This window comes from Canis lupus, chromosome 30 (genome assembly GCF_011100685.1).
Source record: "Canis lupus familiaris isolate Mischka breed German Shepherd chromosome 30, alternate assembly UU_Cfam_GSD_1.0, whole genome shotgun sequence".
Taxonomy (NCBI): Eukaryota; Metazoa; Chordata; class Mammalia; order Carnivora; family Canidae; genus Canis; species Canis lupus.
This window is the reverse complement of record NC_049251.1, coordinates 5,825,723-5,840,638: the sequence shown is the minus strand read 5'-3', so window position 1 is coordinate 5,840,638 and position 14,916 is coordinate 5,825,723. Positions and strand designations below refer to the sequence as shown.

Below are 14,916 nucleotides of genomic sequence, written 5' to 3'. Positions count from 1 at the left end.
GGAGAAGCAGGCTCCCTGCATGGAGCCCGATGCAGGACTCAATTCCAGGACTGCAGGATGACACCCTGAGCGGAGGGCAGACACTCAACCGCTGGGTCCCCCAGGTGCCCTAGTTTCTACAGTTTTTATTTCTCCAATTATTAGCATGATGGAACGTCTTTCTATACATTTCTTTGTCTTTCAAATCTTATTTCTGAATTGCTTATTTATTTCCTTTGCTCATTTTTGAATTCCTGATCTTCATATTGATTTTTAAAGAGCACCTTCTATGTTAAGGACATTTGCTCTTTTCTGATAAGTGAAATGAAACATTCATTGCTTCTAGTTCTTCTTTGACATGTTGACTTTGTGTGTATCTCTTATTTTTTTCCTGTAAAGAAGTTTTACAATTTTATGTAGGTTTTTCCTTTGTAGCATCAGGAATTTATGACATCTTTGAGAAAGTCTCCAAGTTTCTAAAAATATTCACCCATTTTCTTCTAGTGTTTTTATGCATTTTTTAAAATATTTAATTATTGATCCTTTAGGGTAAAGTGTGAGCCTCATTTTGCATCTAACAAAGCACACTTTTTCCTTTCTGGATTTCTTTAGCTCCTGTTTCTCTTCTTCATCTCACTGAACGAAAATCGAAGTTATACTCAGAGCCCCTCTTCAAACACATAGCTTCTCACATAGTTAAACCCAAAGACAAATAAAACAGGCAAAGCATTTTTTGTTTGTTTGTTTTGTTTTAAATTATGCCACTGCCCACTTTCCAGGATTCTTAGCCTATCTCTTCTAGGCATCAGTCCCTTGCACCCGTATGTATTTTCATGACAGTTCTAATGTATTTTCAAATCCAATGGTGAAAGAGGTAAAATATTTGCTCCTCCCCATTTTTACAGTGGAAGCCAAGAGAGGGGAAGCAAAAGGCCCAAGGTCACAGAGCAATTTAGGGTGTTGAAATGCAAGGTTCTGAGCCATCTAGCCAGTTGCACTAACCATCAGACAACATCACGTACAAAGGACAGGTAGAAAGCATTCTTCTTCTGATTGCATCATGCACCGAATTACATAATCCACAACAAAAACAGCTAAAGGGCATTGGACAGGGTAAAGCTTAGCCCATTAAAATGCACAGATGTTTCAGTGAATTGGGGAAATGGCCTGCTCGTAGAGATCATATATAATATTTGACAATGTGAGTCAGACTTGGGCATCATTCAAGATTAATTTTGTGCCCTTAATGAAATAGCTGATTGTTTTGACTTGTTCTTCTCTGCTTGTTCCGAGTTGCCTGACAGTGTGTTACAGAGACAGTTTTGCTGTTCTGAAGCTCTGTTCTCAAACGCTGAATTATGGAGTCCATTTACAAGTTCAGAAGATCTGTTTGGAGAGGCAGGAATCCAGTAAAGCTTCTAATTTTTCCATGATGATTGATGGATTTGGAGCACTCTTAAGGGGCGGCTGTATAATGCTAAGTGTTTAGCATGTGCCAGCTTTGTCACCTTATGTGAACCCTGTAACCACCTTTTATTCCAACCTCATCGTCTCAGGCTGCCTCTGAGGGAAGGAGAATTTCTGACTTTGGATGTTGGAAGAGACCAGAGGGAGGGTGGGCAGGGGTGATGAGGAGGCACTAAAGAAAACTTGTCTGTGTCTTAATTACCTGGCAGCTTCCCTTGCTTTAGTCTCAGAGGTCATTGGATTTCTCCCAGAAAAGTTGTTTTGTAAAGGGTGTGTGGAGTAGTGTAGGCCCTCTGGTGAATAAGATACTCCTTCCCAGCAACAGGATATGAGAGAGTTCAGCACCAGGAAGATCCCCGTGTCCAAAATGGTGGGGAGAAGTCGGAAATGGTCTCTGTCTGACCAGCTGCTATTTTCTCTAAAATCAAGTGGTTCTGGGGATTGGCTCCCGCACCTCATAATACTGGGAGACAGTGTTTAATCCTAGGTGCCTGAAGTTCTTCAGTTAGTCTGTGGTTTATGTGGTCAATGCTGACAGCACCAGCTAAGTTGGAGTTACAGGCAGTGATTTGCTTGTCACAGAAATGGTTCATTCCTTGATGTACTTTCAAGCACTATGTCCTATGAATCCTGTTGGCAAGAAAACTATCCTCCACCCTAGCACTTAGTTAATAAATATGGCTTGAAAAGCAGCCAAAAATGCATATGTTTTCTGTGCTGTTAGATTTCTTCATGAAAGGGAAAAGCTCTTCTGAATGTGATGCACAAAAGATTCTATTAATTAGGAGAAATTTGAATGTCTCCCTATAGAATAAAACAAAAATAGTAGCCTACATCACTATTCTATCAGTTCCTTTGTTGGATAAAGTTTATTGCTCTTGCTTTTAGCGGAGGGATTGCCTCTCTGAGCCCTCAGTTGTCTTTCTTATCCGTGCACTGTGCACACACAACTATTCATTAATGTCAACAAGACTTATGAGAGCATATCCGGTGGGGTGGAGGCAAGGGGACTAGATCCCAAAGTCAACATCTTCGCAATACATTCCAAGATGAAAATGATCAGAGTCCCATTACTCTTCAATGACTACAGAAAACAAAATAGAGCATTGAGGACACAGGTTAAAGATGGTGCAGAAGACTTTCATTTTCTCCCCCTGAATTGTGTCATATATATGCCAGACTCTAAAGCATTCCAAGCCAAACTTTTCTCAAGGTATTGTAGGATAGGGTCATGAGAGATCACTTGGAAGTAGAAATTCTCAAAAGAAATGTAAGCTTCCAGGAAGCTGAAGGAGCAAAGAGCAGCCACTCAGGCAGGAACCAGGTGCTAAAGATTCTGAAGCACACATGAGGGAGTAAAATCAGCTAAGGAGATGTGTGTATTGAATGAAGGTACCAGGGAGGGGTCTTTGTGTCTCAAGGAGACAGAGTTATTTCTTAGCTACTTTCTGCCTTGATGAGTTTGTAGTTATACTGAGGAGGGCTCCTAAGAAAACCTTGTCCCAACTCTAAGAACAATGCCTTCGGTATACTCCTTTCCTCCTTTGTTCACTCCACTGTAAATTTTGCATGCCCTTGAAGATTGACACTACACCTTTCTCTACTCTGAGCCCTATGTGGCTGATGTCTGTGGACTAAATCACCTGGGCTCCCTTGCCTCTGGCTTCTATTTGGGTTTGGCTGACAGGAGGGACTGGCAGGAAGTCAGAGGGAGGCAGGAGAGAGAGGTGGATTTGCTTATTCCCCAGTGCCCTTCCTGCCAGGCCTCAGGTTATTAGTGGCTGTGTTCTTCTAGAAAAGGTCACAGCTCCTGTTGAGAGACCCTTTCCTGCCATGCAGGTCTCACTGGGATTCAGCAACCACTTCCTCCCAAGGCCATTCGGGCCTAGGGTTGCTGGTGGTATCCCTCTCTCACTAGCCCAGGGATGTTTCACCATCCTTTGTCAATCTTCCTTACCCGTAATTATTGTCTTACATACCCATTGAGTGGGCCATCTGTTTTCTGCTAGAACAATGACATGTACATCTATCCATATCAGCAAGGCTGCTTAGAATAGGGAGCAAGTGGCCAGCCCTTGACCTACATCCAACAGTCATACTCTGTAGGAACTGTGGATCCCTGGTAGTTGTTCTACCTTTGGAGATGTTGTTCTCAAGCCCACATTTTTAAGTTGTCACTTTGTGCCATGCTGTGCTTCTATCCTCTGGCCATGTTAGCTGTTAAGTGGCAGTCATGGCCTCTCTGCTCTCTCTCTCGCTTTTGATGATCTAAGTGTTTCCTACAGGGCAGGTACTGTGCTGAGCTCTTTATCTATTTTATTTAATTTTCACAATAAATCATTACTACCTTTATCCTCATTTTGCAAACGAGGAAACTAAAGCTCAGAAAAAGTTGCTAAAGATCACACAGCTGGGAACTGTAGGGATTCAAATCCTGTTCTGCTCTAAACTACCAAACTGTTGGGCAGCCAAACTGTGGCTCAGCAGTTTAGCGCCGCCTTCAGTCCAGGGCCTGATCCTGGAGACCTAAGATTGAGTCCCGTGTTGCGCTCCCTGCATGGAGCCTGCTTCTCCCTCTGCCCGTGTTTCTCATGAATAAATAAATAAAATCTTAAAAAAAAAACAAAAACAAAAACTACCAAACTATGTACTAGCTGATCCTCCGGCTTGGTTCTCAGAGCCCAGTGTAATTGCATGCCACGTTTCTATATATATTGGTGCTTCTTCAGTGTTTTCTAAACCATGGAGACATCCTAGCTGTTCAGATTTCTCACTGGGCTTCTAGTCCTGGCCCATTTTCTGCTCCTCCCAATCTAGAACTTGATCTCTGTTTTAGTCTGCTAGGGCTGCCATAACAAAATGCAACAGACTGCATGACTTAAACAACAGAAACTTATTTTTCATAGAAGTCTAAGATCAAAGTGTTAGCATGATAGGTTTCATTCTGAGTTCTTCTCTGTTGGCTTGTAGGTGGTCACCATCTTGCTGTGTGTTCACATGACCTCTTCTTTATAGACACGAAGAGAAAAAGTGAGCTCTGTTGCTTGTTCTTCTTATAAGGACACAAATTCTATAGAATTAGAATGACCGTACATAAACTCTGTTACCTCTCTAAAGCCACATATACAAATATAATTACATCGTGGCAGTTTGAGCTTCAATATATGAATATGGGGGTGGCAGCAGAGACATAATTTAGATCATTACAGTCTCTCTTCCTGGGAACCTAGACTTATCATTGATTCCTGACCCGTAATGTCAAAAACAAAAATCAGACCGTCTTTGGTAGGAAAAAATTCCCTATCTCTCATACCTAGAAGGAAATAAATCTTCCCAAATTTTTATAAATGAGCATAAATATTTTTTTAAATGCCAAGATTTGGGAATATCACTTAAATCAAACTCAGTTTAAACTATATACATATGAGGACTTTGACAGAATATTTATAGTTAGAACATCATATCCTAACTTCAGGCAGAGGAGCAGCATTACATCATCTTGATAAGATGTGATCTGTACCATACTTAACCATTCTGTGTTGATTTTATATGCTCCTGAAGAATCTAGGGTTTACTTCTACAGTGTGAGAAGGGTGTGGGGACAAGAGCTGATAGTCATGGATAAAATGGATTGGAGGTGCTTGATTAGGGAACCGAAGAAAGGAAAACTGTGATGGTGGAGAGACAGAGGTAGATGAAATGTTTTGTCCTTTGAAAAACATTTTTTTGTGGTAAATCATATGATATAAAGTTTGGTCATGTAATCAGTTTACCCCCCCTTTCCCTAATCTTTTACCATTCCATTCCATTCCATTAAATCTGGCCAGCTGTTTTGTTTCTGCTGAGTTCTACCTCTATAGAAGTCAGTCAGATTTTATATAAATATAAAATATATACATTTTAATTCAGCATGTATAGTTATAGGATGTGTCTCAACACAGTTAAATCTTTGTGTTTTGTTTTATTACAATATACACTACAGAAAGGAAATCTAGTTTACACTTGTGGTACTGGCCATTGAAGGGGGGGCCACATCTAAGAGTATGCAGTCCAGACGTTTGTTTCTCCAAAGTCCTGCATATATTTTTAAACTGAGAGGTTAATAGAAAGAAGGAAAAAACTGGGGGTCCCTGGACAGTTACAGGTCTAGGGCAGCTGGCTTCTGAGATAAAGGAGACAAAAGTCCTTCCTGAGACACATAAATAAGATGTTTAACACACTGATGTGTCCTAATTTTACTAGTGTGGATTATCCTGATCTGTTAGGACTCTGATTTTTTCAGAAAGCAGAGTCCACAGTCTCCCTCATTAGGCCCATTTAGTTTATACTTCTCTCAATCACACAGATCTCTAGAAGTTCAATCACCGATGCTAAGTCTAAGCCATTGTGTCTTGTTCCATCAACAATGAAGCTAAAAATCAGCTAGTCTGCATAATGACTCTTATTCCTGAAAATGTTCTCTTCACTTTTTAAATATGTTGCCCCTCTTCAAGCTATACAAAGACAAGGGAAAAAAAGAAAACAAAACATGGGTGTGACATTAGATCGAATGTCCTTAGAAAGTCCTTTTTAAAAAAAAATATTTTATTTATTTATTCATGAAAGACACAGAGAGAGAGAGAGGCAGAGACACAAGCAGAGGGAGAAGCAGGCTCCATGCAGGGAGCCAGACGTGGGACTTGATTCCAGGTCTCCAGGATCACACCCCGGGCTGAAGGCAGCACTAAACTGCTGCCACCCGGGCTGCCCTAGAAAGCCCTTTATTCCCTCCAAATTCTCTGACTTTCACCTTTTGCTTACTTTCTTGAATAAGGGGATACATGGACCCAACATCAGAGCATGTTATTTTTTTTTTTCTCATGAGCAGAAGGGAAGGGTTTTGCAAATTAAAAAAAATAAAATGCTAACGCCATGGGGAAATCATGGCTTATCATCAGTGTAGCCAGTGTGGTTAAACTGTAATACAAAACTCCTATTTCTTCACATAAGCACCAAAGCATCACAGGGAAGCTACTTACATGAGATATCCTTTTTATCTTTCTTTTATTTTTTAAAATATAAGAGTGTGGGAAAAGACTTTCAGCCCTTAGATATTGGCCTTTATAACTTCCTTGTTGAAATTGTGAAATTTCGAAGTTAATGTTTCCCTCGGGGAATTTCCTTGACAAACTAAACAGTTCTTGCCTTATTCTTCCAATGTGGGACACTGTCAAGAGGGGAGGTCTCTCAGCCACACCTTTTTACAGAACATCTCATCATTCCACTCTGGAATGTGCCACCTACAGGGTCTGTGGAGGTGGGAATCCTGGGGACCACAAAACCCATTGTGCCTCTTCTGAAACTGTTTGGTCTGTTCAGAAACTGTCTAGATTGAGCTGGTGTCCCAACGGAGATGCCATGATCTATGGGAGCAAGTACATTTGGGAGTAGATCCCACGAATATTTGGATTAAGCAATTTGTTCTTCAAAACCCAGAAGGATCAAAACCTCACTTATTTATTTGTACCAATAGGTACTTGCAATGGTTAATTTTATGTGTCAACTTGATGAGGCCATGGTACCCAGGTATTTGCTTGAACATCATTCTAGATGATACTGTGAAGGTGGTTTTTTTTTTTTTTTTTTTTTTTTTTTTAGATGACATCAACATTTAAGCCGTAGATGTTGACTAAAGCAGATCACCCTTCTTAACATCTAATCAGTTGAAGGTCTCAATAGAAAAAAGATTGACCTCTACCAAAGAAGAAGAAATTCTGCCAACAGTCTGCCTTTGGACTCAAACAGCAATTTGTCCCTGGGACTCTACTCTGTCAGCATTCCCTGCAGATTTTGGATATGCCAAGCTTCTATAATCATATGAGCCAAGTCCTTAAAGACGTCTCTCTCTCTCTCTCTCTCTCTCATATATGTGTGTGTGTGTGTGTGTGTGTGTACAGTTTTATTTATACACACACATCCTATCAGTTTTGTCTTTCTGAAGAATCCTAATATGGGAGTATACATACTATAAAACTTAACACATTTTTGTGGAAGAGAGTGATTTGTATTATGCTTTGATAAATTTATGATACTGTTCTTTTCAGGCTGTGGTTCCCCGTGAGGCTGATATGAAATATTCAGTCATAGGAGACACTGCAGGTATAGTGATTTACTCTTTACAACTTGACTTTCTAAAACTGTTATGTTATACTTATGCTTAAAATTCTTTACTGCTCTCAAGATAAAGGTCAAAATGATTATGTGGCCTATGAGTAGTGTGATCATATAGTTATCCAAAGAGGAACAGTTTTGAGAATTAAAGGGAGTGAGATTAATAGGATCACACAGTATCTACAAGACCTTGTTCTGGCTCCTACCTCCTCTCTTCTACTTCCGAGTTCCACACCATTCACCCTGCTTGGGCACCATGCTTCTTCCTGTCTTAAGGCCTGTGTACCTGCTGATCTTTCTGCCTGAATACAACCCCTGCCAAGTACCCATAACTCTGCCTTGCTAATGCTTCCTCCTCTTTTAGATCAGCTCAACATCATTCACTTATGGACTCTTCCTTGGTTCCCTGAATGAAGTTGACATGATCTCAAAGCACCATGTACCTTACTTTTGTCGCACTTCCCATTTTGTGACTACCTTTTCATTTTTATTTATTCATTTATTTTTATTTAGGTCATTATTGGATTCAAGTTTGTCTACCCAACTGGCTGTAGATATCATCAGGACAGGGCTTTTATCTGTAGTTCCAATGCTTATGTGCTTGGCACACAGTAAATGTGCCACCCTAAATGTTTCTTGAATAAATAAATGAGTGAATCCTAACCACTTGAACCGCATATGAATGGTTATTTTCACAGGTTATAGTTGAATTGGCTTCATTAAACACTCTTGGTCATACAGTGGTAAAATTAAGTCTGTAGACTCAGAGCCCATGCACTTTCCACTACACCAATCTGCCTTTCTCGGCAGCCTGCAGAAACCAAAGGCAGAATGACTTAAGGAAAACATTTCAATCTGTGGTCTTCCCTTTCTGCTTCATCTCTAAAAACATGTCCCAATTCATGATACTACTAAGAGAAATGAGAAATCTATGTGTGTGGTTTAGAGAGGAACCAAACCTAGAGTATTTGTCTGGCAATCGTGTACTTATTATGTCTGAATAATCAAGCATTGTAGTGAAGCATATCACTCACTTGAAGGTGAGAATAAACATAGGAAAATTTTTCTTTTGTACCAGATTTTAGAAGGTGAAAAACTCACATAAAGGAGAGAATCAAACATAATGTATAACACCTTCACATTTCATAAAAATAGAGATTGAAAATCACATCTCAAATTTTTATACAATTCAAAGGTATTTTAGATATGATTCCAAATGATCAAAGCAACTGATTTTAATTGATTCCTAAATAACAATACTAAACCTGTCCTGATTGTCAGGTAGGTAATCCCATTTCATTTTAGAAACACAACAGTTTAAGAGTTGTGCAATCTTCCTTGGGTATCATGTACTGAGCAGACAGCTCAGACAGGGAAACTTGCATAAATCTAATCAAAATGGCCTTACAAGGCTGTCTCCTGAATTTCAGACCCACAGGGCAGTTTCACAGCCGAGTCTGAAAGACTTGAAAAAACAGGGTTGAATTGGAAGTGCTGACACAAGCCCAGCAGAGAGAATGGCCTCACTTTATTGCTACAACAATCTGAGCAAAAATGAATAATTTGGGGGGTGTGCATTAATCTTCAAGCTGCTTCTACGTGACTTGAGAATATGCCACCGAAACCAACATAACTCGGCCATGTAAATTGTGTGTACATTCCTACTGAATAGGGCCCTTGATCACATTCCTGACAATTATGCTGTTCTCAAAAAGATCTGAACTAAGTCCTAACATGTTAAGAATGCTCAGGGGAAAAAAACAACAGTGGAGAATTTTGCTTCTCTGTTACAAAAATAGAAGAAGGAGGGGCTTATGGCAATAGCAAATTAAGACTTTTTCAAGAAACTGTGCCTGACATGAAGTAAGCTGATCAACAAGTTATTCTTAGGTGAGCTTAGGGCTAACATGATGGCAAAGAACGACAGGTACTATAGGAAAAATTATTTTGGTAATACTCATGCTTCCACAGGACTTGGTATTTCTCTTGAAGCATTTATCTCACCCTGGGCTAATAGCAGACATTTGCATTTTTGCTTTGCTTTTCCATGTCTGCACTCCTGCCCCCAACTCTTAGACTTGAGTTGCTAAAGGACAACTTTTAATCCCATAAAGCACTCAGTAAACTGCCGTGAACATAGCAAATGCAAAATATTCATTAGCTGAGTTCAATACTACTTAGTAACTGGTGACCTGTACGAAATGAAATATGGGCAGAGGAAATATATCCTGGCAGATAACATAATGACAGTTCTTGAATTTTATAGAGCCACCTGGACCTGAGATTGTTTGCGTGTTTTATTATTAGCCTCTTGAACACTAGAGCTCGTAACCTAGACCAGGTCACCTGTCAAACCCAATTGGCGGCATTGTTTTTTCCTTTGAAGGAGCATTGAGAGCTTGGAGTTAACAATACCATCACCATCACACAGCCTCTACTGTTCGGGCAAATAAAGATTTGAATCCCAGTTTTGCCAGTTCCTGACTGTGTGACCTTGGGCAAATTTCTTAATCTCTCAAAGGGAAATGGTCTAGACGAATTCCAAATTTCTATGGCCAGAGGGTGTTTCATGTGCTTGCAGCATGAGTTTGTGTGGGTGAGCTGGGTTCATTTAAAGGCAACAGGACAGGACCGATTGGAAGCTATAATCCACAGCAGGGAATCTCGAGAAGAATGGGGTTTGGAGACTCGTCTATGACTTGGGCATTATCTGCTCTTCTAATTTTATCTGGAGAAGTAGGGTAATAATGACTAACAATCAGCCACTGTGTCTGGATTTGGAAATTGCTTCTTGTACATTGAAAGTGTATGGCAATTCTGCACATATACCATATATAATCCTGAACCTCTGCTATGGAGGCTGCTGCCGGGAATCCCAGTATTATCTCCATACCATTGAACTGTAAAAGAATTCTGGAAACCCCCAGATGTTACTTCTGTTGCATTGACCCATCATAGGAAGCTACCATGCTGTGTGAACTTTTCAGCTTTTTAGGATTGGGAAAATGGTCTGACATTTCTGAGAAGTTCCTGTGAATCATTCTAAAAATTCCAGGTTGCAGGTTAGCTGTTGGCACCTCACAGTGCTAATGCTTTTAAGCACTAGCCTACGCAGTTTGACACTCGGTATACATTTATGTGGTTGATGAAGTGTCACCAGTGGTACAGTTACGGGGGCTGCTCCTGGGAAGACATTATTCTTATTTTAGAGTTTAAAAAGGACACCTTGAAGGGAAGCTTCTTGCCCAAGGCCATGTAGCAGGAATGCAGTAGAGGCCGTAGTCTCAGGATTTTAAGTCCTATTGATTTGATGTCCCTGAAAACTCTTCTCAGGACTGGAAAGGCTGCAGCGTGGCACAACCTTCCCGTGGTCCCTCTCTCTGAAATGGGTTGCATCATCTGATTCTCTGAAAGTAAGTTTCCTTTAAAAAAAAAAAAATTAGTGGGAACTTTTATTACAAAGAGTGCAGCATGTTAACAACACTGTGTGATTCAGTGAATCATTTCAGAGACTACTTACATCACAGGGATTTCCCTCAGGCCATGCCAGTCATGGGATAGAGCAGGGATGTCCTACTGTAGCAAATCAATTTTTCTGCTCCCCTTACCCGTGCCCTGTGGGAACTTCGAACTCAGTCCAGTCCTTCACTCTGCTCAGAAGGGGTGGGGAATCCTTGAGGTGAGGGGTGAGTATCTTAGGAAGTGCAGTCTTTCCTACACACTTCATCTCTGGGTCTGGTAATGCCAGCGTTTCCTGACCTGACCACAGAGCCATGTGCCTGTCTTGTCTGCTCTGTCTTGGATGCCTCAACATTCCACCTGTCAATCATTCCGCCTTCTCTTCTTTATTTCCAGCAGATGTGACCATCTTCCCTATTACAGAAAGTGAAGAGGATGACTGACCCCATGTACAAGAATCTGTCAGGGATTCTTTTCTTGCATCCCATGTCAGCCAGTCCCCTGTAGCTCTCCTCTTTTAGGAGTGAGGACCCTAAGAACCATGCTTGTCTGTCCTCCTTTCTTCCCTTCAGGACAGTGTCAAGACCTCTTCTTCTAGCAACTATTTCTTCCCACCTCTACTAGTGGATTCCTTTCAAAATAGAACAACTAAGGTTTTTTTTTTGGGGGGGGGGGCGGTTGGTGGGAAGGATGGGACAGGTGGCTTTAGTTACACTTGCTTGAAAGGATAGCAGTATATGAAACAAGGAAATTATCCAGATATATTTGAAACTTTAGTTCTAGTTCCCTATGAGGTTTTTGCTATGCTTCAATTAATAGACTTGATTTTTTTAGAAAAGTTTTGAGTTTACAGAAAATTGGGCAGATAGTACAGAGAGTTCCCATATACACCCTCTTCCCACTCTATGAGGTTTTAGGCACTTAGTTTTGGAACTCATGAACTGCTTGAAGAAGAAATGCCATCTTGCAAGTAAGCACCACATTTCTAACATGCTGAACCACTGAGAGACATGCAGAGAAATGAATAAAATCAGTATTTTAAGTAGATCACTTATTGTCTTGACCTACAGGCTATTTGTAAAGGCAAATTACTAAAATATACTAATTACACAGCATTTTTAGTTATTCAGATAAGAAGTACAAATAGTGAAGTTTTTTTTTTTTTTAAGTTTAAAAGAGGCACAATACAATTGGGTATTATTCTAACAATAACTAGAATTTTCTTATTGCTTATCTCCTTTTTCAGTTGCTTCTGTTCTGGGTTCCCATTCTAGTCAAGCCCATTTGTCCAGAACCACAAATTGGTTCTTAAAAGCTACCTGTGGTTGAAGTATGGGAGCAGAGTGGGTGCTCTATTAACTGTGTGTGGTTTCATCTTTCTGCAGCTAAATCCCCAAAGCCTTTAAAAGGGCAGGGAGTTCGAAGTCTTCTCTAATGATCTACTAATGGTTGAAAAAGCTTGTTGAAAAGGTTGTAAATATTTGTTGATTGATTGTCAATAGAGAAAAAGGCTTTTACTCCTCCATGGCAGCTGAGCTGAGCCGAGAGAGTGAGGGAGGAAGCTTTTACACACCCATTTGAATTCAGCTTTTTTATTTCTCTGCTTTGAGGTCCTAGACATGGATTTTTAAAAAAAGATTTTATTTATTTATTCATGAGAGACACAGAGAAAGAGGCAGAGACATAGGCAGGGGGAGAAGCAGGCTTCATGCAGGGAGTCCATGTGGGACTCCATCCCGGGACCCTGGGGTCACACCCCGAGCGGAAGGCAAGGCAGAGGCTCAACTGCTGAGCCACCCAGGCATCCCCCTAGGCATGCATTTTGACCATAGACCTTTTCTTTCACCTTCAAAAAGAAAAATTAGAAAAAAAAACCCACATTTTTCCTAGGTTTCATTTTATAACACAGGGAAAATGTACAAATCGTGTCACCAAGTTGGACAAGGCTAAGCACAGCTCCTCATGAATAAGAACGAACTTTTTAGTTTCAATCCACTGAAGGGAGATGGAGTAGGTGGAGTAGGCAGCTGCTGATGTCGTGAGATGTGAACATTACCAAGACTTGCCTGCACAAAAATATCTTTCCCCTGGGTCTATCCTAGTTACTGAAAGGCAGCCAGCTATTGGAACCGCTCTTCTGGATAGAGACACTGTCTCCATTACGTGCCATTAAACACACCTCTATTCCTCAGGAAAGGTAAATGTTCTACATTAGAAAAGACTTAAAATGTGTGTGTGTGTGTGTGTGTGTGTGTGTGGACTTTTTATTCTGAGATCATTGTAGATTCACATTCAGCCAGAAGCAGTGATACAGAGAGATCCCCTCTACACTTCACCCAGTGTCCCCACTTTGCGTAGTGACAATAGCACAACCAGGAAACTGACATCCATACAATATGCAGACCTTATTCGGATTTCTCCAGTTTCACATGCCCTTATTTGTGCATGGGCGGAGTTGTAGAAGTTTTGTCATATGTGTCATACATATGCTGGTGTAGCTACCACTGTAGTCAAGATACAGAAGATCCAATATCCAAAGTCTATCACAGGGTCCATTGGGAGCCCCAGAACAAAGTTTTCCTTTCAGCAGAGTCCTGCTACAAGCAGCAAGGGCCCTGCCTTAATTCTCTTTCTGAGCTCAGTCACCGGTTGGGAGCAGCCTGAGGGGAGTGTGGTCTCAACATAAACGCTGCAGGGGCCAATTCAAAGATGTGGCAGCTGGAGGCTATAGGCCAACTGCATTCCTCTAGGCAGGTTCTTTCTTGAGAGATAGGACAGGCACATTGCCAGGACTGTCATTTCTTGGTCGTTTATGGCATTGATATTTTTGAAGAATATCTTCCTTCTATTTTAATAGAACATTCTTTTTTAAAAAAATTATTTATTTATTCATTAGAGATAGAGAAAAAGGCAGAGACACAGGCAGAGGGAGAAACCTCCCTCCACGCAGGGAGCTGGATGTGGGACTTGATCCCGAGACTCCAGGATCACACCCTGGGCTGAAGGCAGGCGCTAAACCACTGAGCCACCCAGGGATCCCCTGGACTATTCTTCATTTGGGGTTTGTCTTATGCTTCCTCAGTGTTTTACAGACATTTTTTCCCGAACTCTTTTACTGGTAATTACCTATTAGCATCCCTTTGAACTGCTACTCTATGGAACAAACTTTGGGAAACTGCACATGTTGCTGTTGCTGCAGGAAACAATCTTTCTCCTTTTTTTTTTTGTCTAGTGACTTTCCCCCTCCTTCAAAATTCATGCATTCCACAGTAGTAGGTGGGCATGCGCGGTTCCCACAACACACTGTGCCTCTCTCTGCCGTCGTACCTATCAAGGTTGTCTGTCATCGATTGACTTGTCCAATTTGCTTGAAACTCATTGAGAGCATATTCAACAAATGAATATGTGGAGTACTGTGCTATTTCCAAAGAATAACATTTCTAGTAATGTTAACATGTACTTAAATTTTATTTATATAGAACCAAAATATAAAGTGCAAATGATTTGGACAACTCACAAGAAACTAAAAAGGAGAGGGGCGCCTGGGTGGCTCAGTCAGTTAAGCACCTGACTCTTGATTTTGGCCCAGGTCACCATTTCAGGGCTGTGAGATGGAGTCCCACGTCAGGCTCTGTGCTCATCAGGAATTCTACTTGAGATTCTTTCCCCTCCTTCCCTCTGTTCAGGCTCTCTCTCTAAAATAAAATAAAATAAATAAATAAATCTTTAAAAAAAAACAAGAAAGGAGAATATAGTACAAGAGGAGAGAATACAGCATATCCTCTTACACTCTGGTATCAAAATCTTATTAATGGGAATTCTTAAGGAGTTTTTGTAGTAGGCCACTTATGGCTATAAATA

The 14,916-nt window shown here is 40.7% G+C and overlaps 1 long non-coding RNA gene across 2 annotated transcripts in view; it reads left to right on the top strand.

The window, feature by feature from the left end:
• LOC119866863 overlaps positions 1–14,916 on the top strand; it is a 121,367-nt gene that overhangs the window by 35,745 nt on the left and 70,706 nt on the right. The window contains exons 2-4 of one of the 2 annotated variants that reach the window (XR_005381452.1): positions 7,530–7,584; positions 10,930–11,009; positions 13,158–13,254. This is a non-coding gene — a long non-coding RNA (uncharacterized LOC119866863). Of the gene's footprint in view, positions 1–7,529; positions 7,585–10,929; positions 11,010–13,157; positions 13,255–14,916 lie in introns of those variants that run through there. The other variant, XR_005381453.1, reaches the window with a different exon arrangement.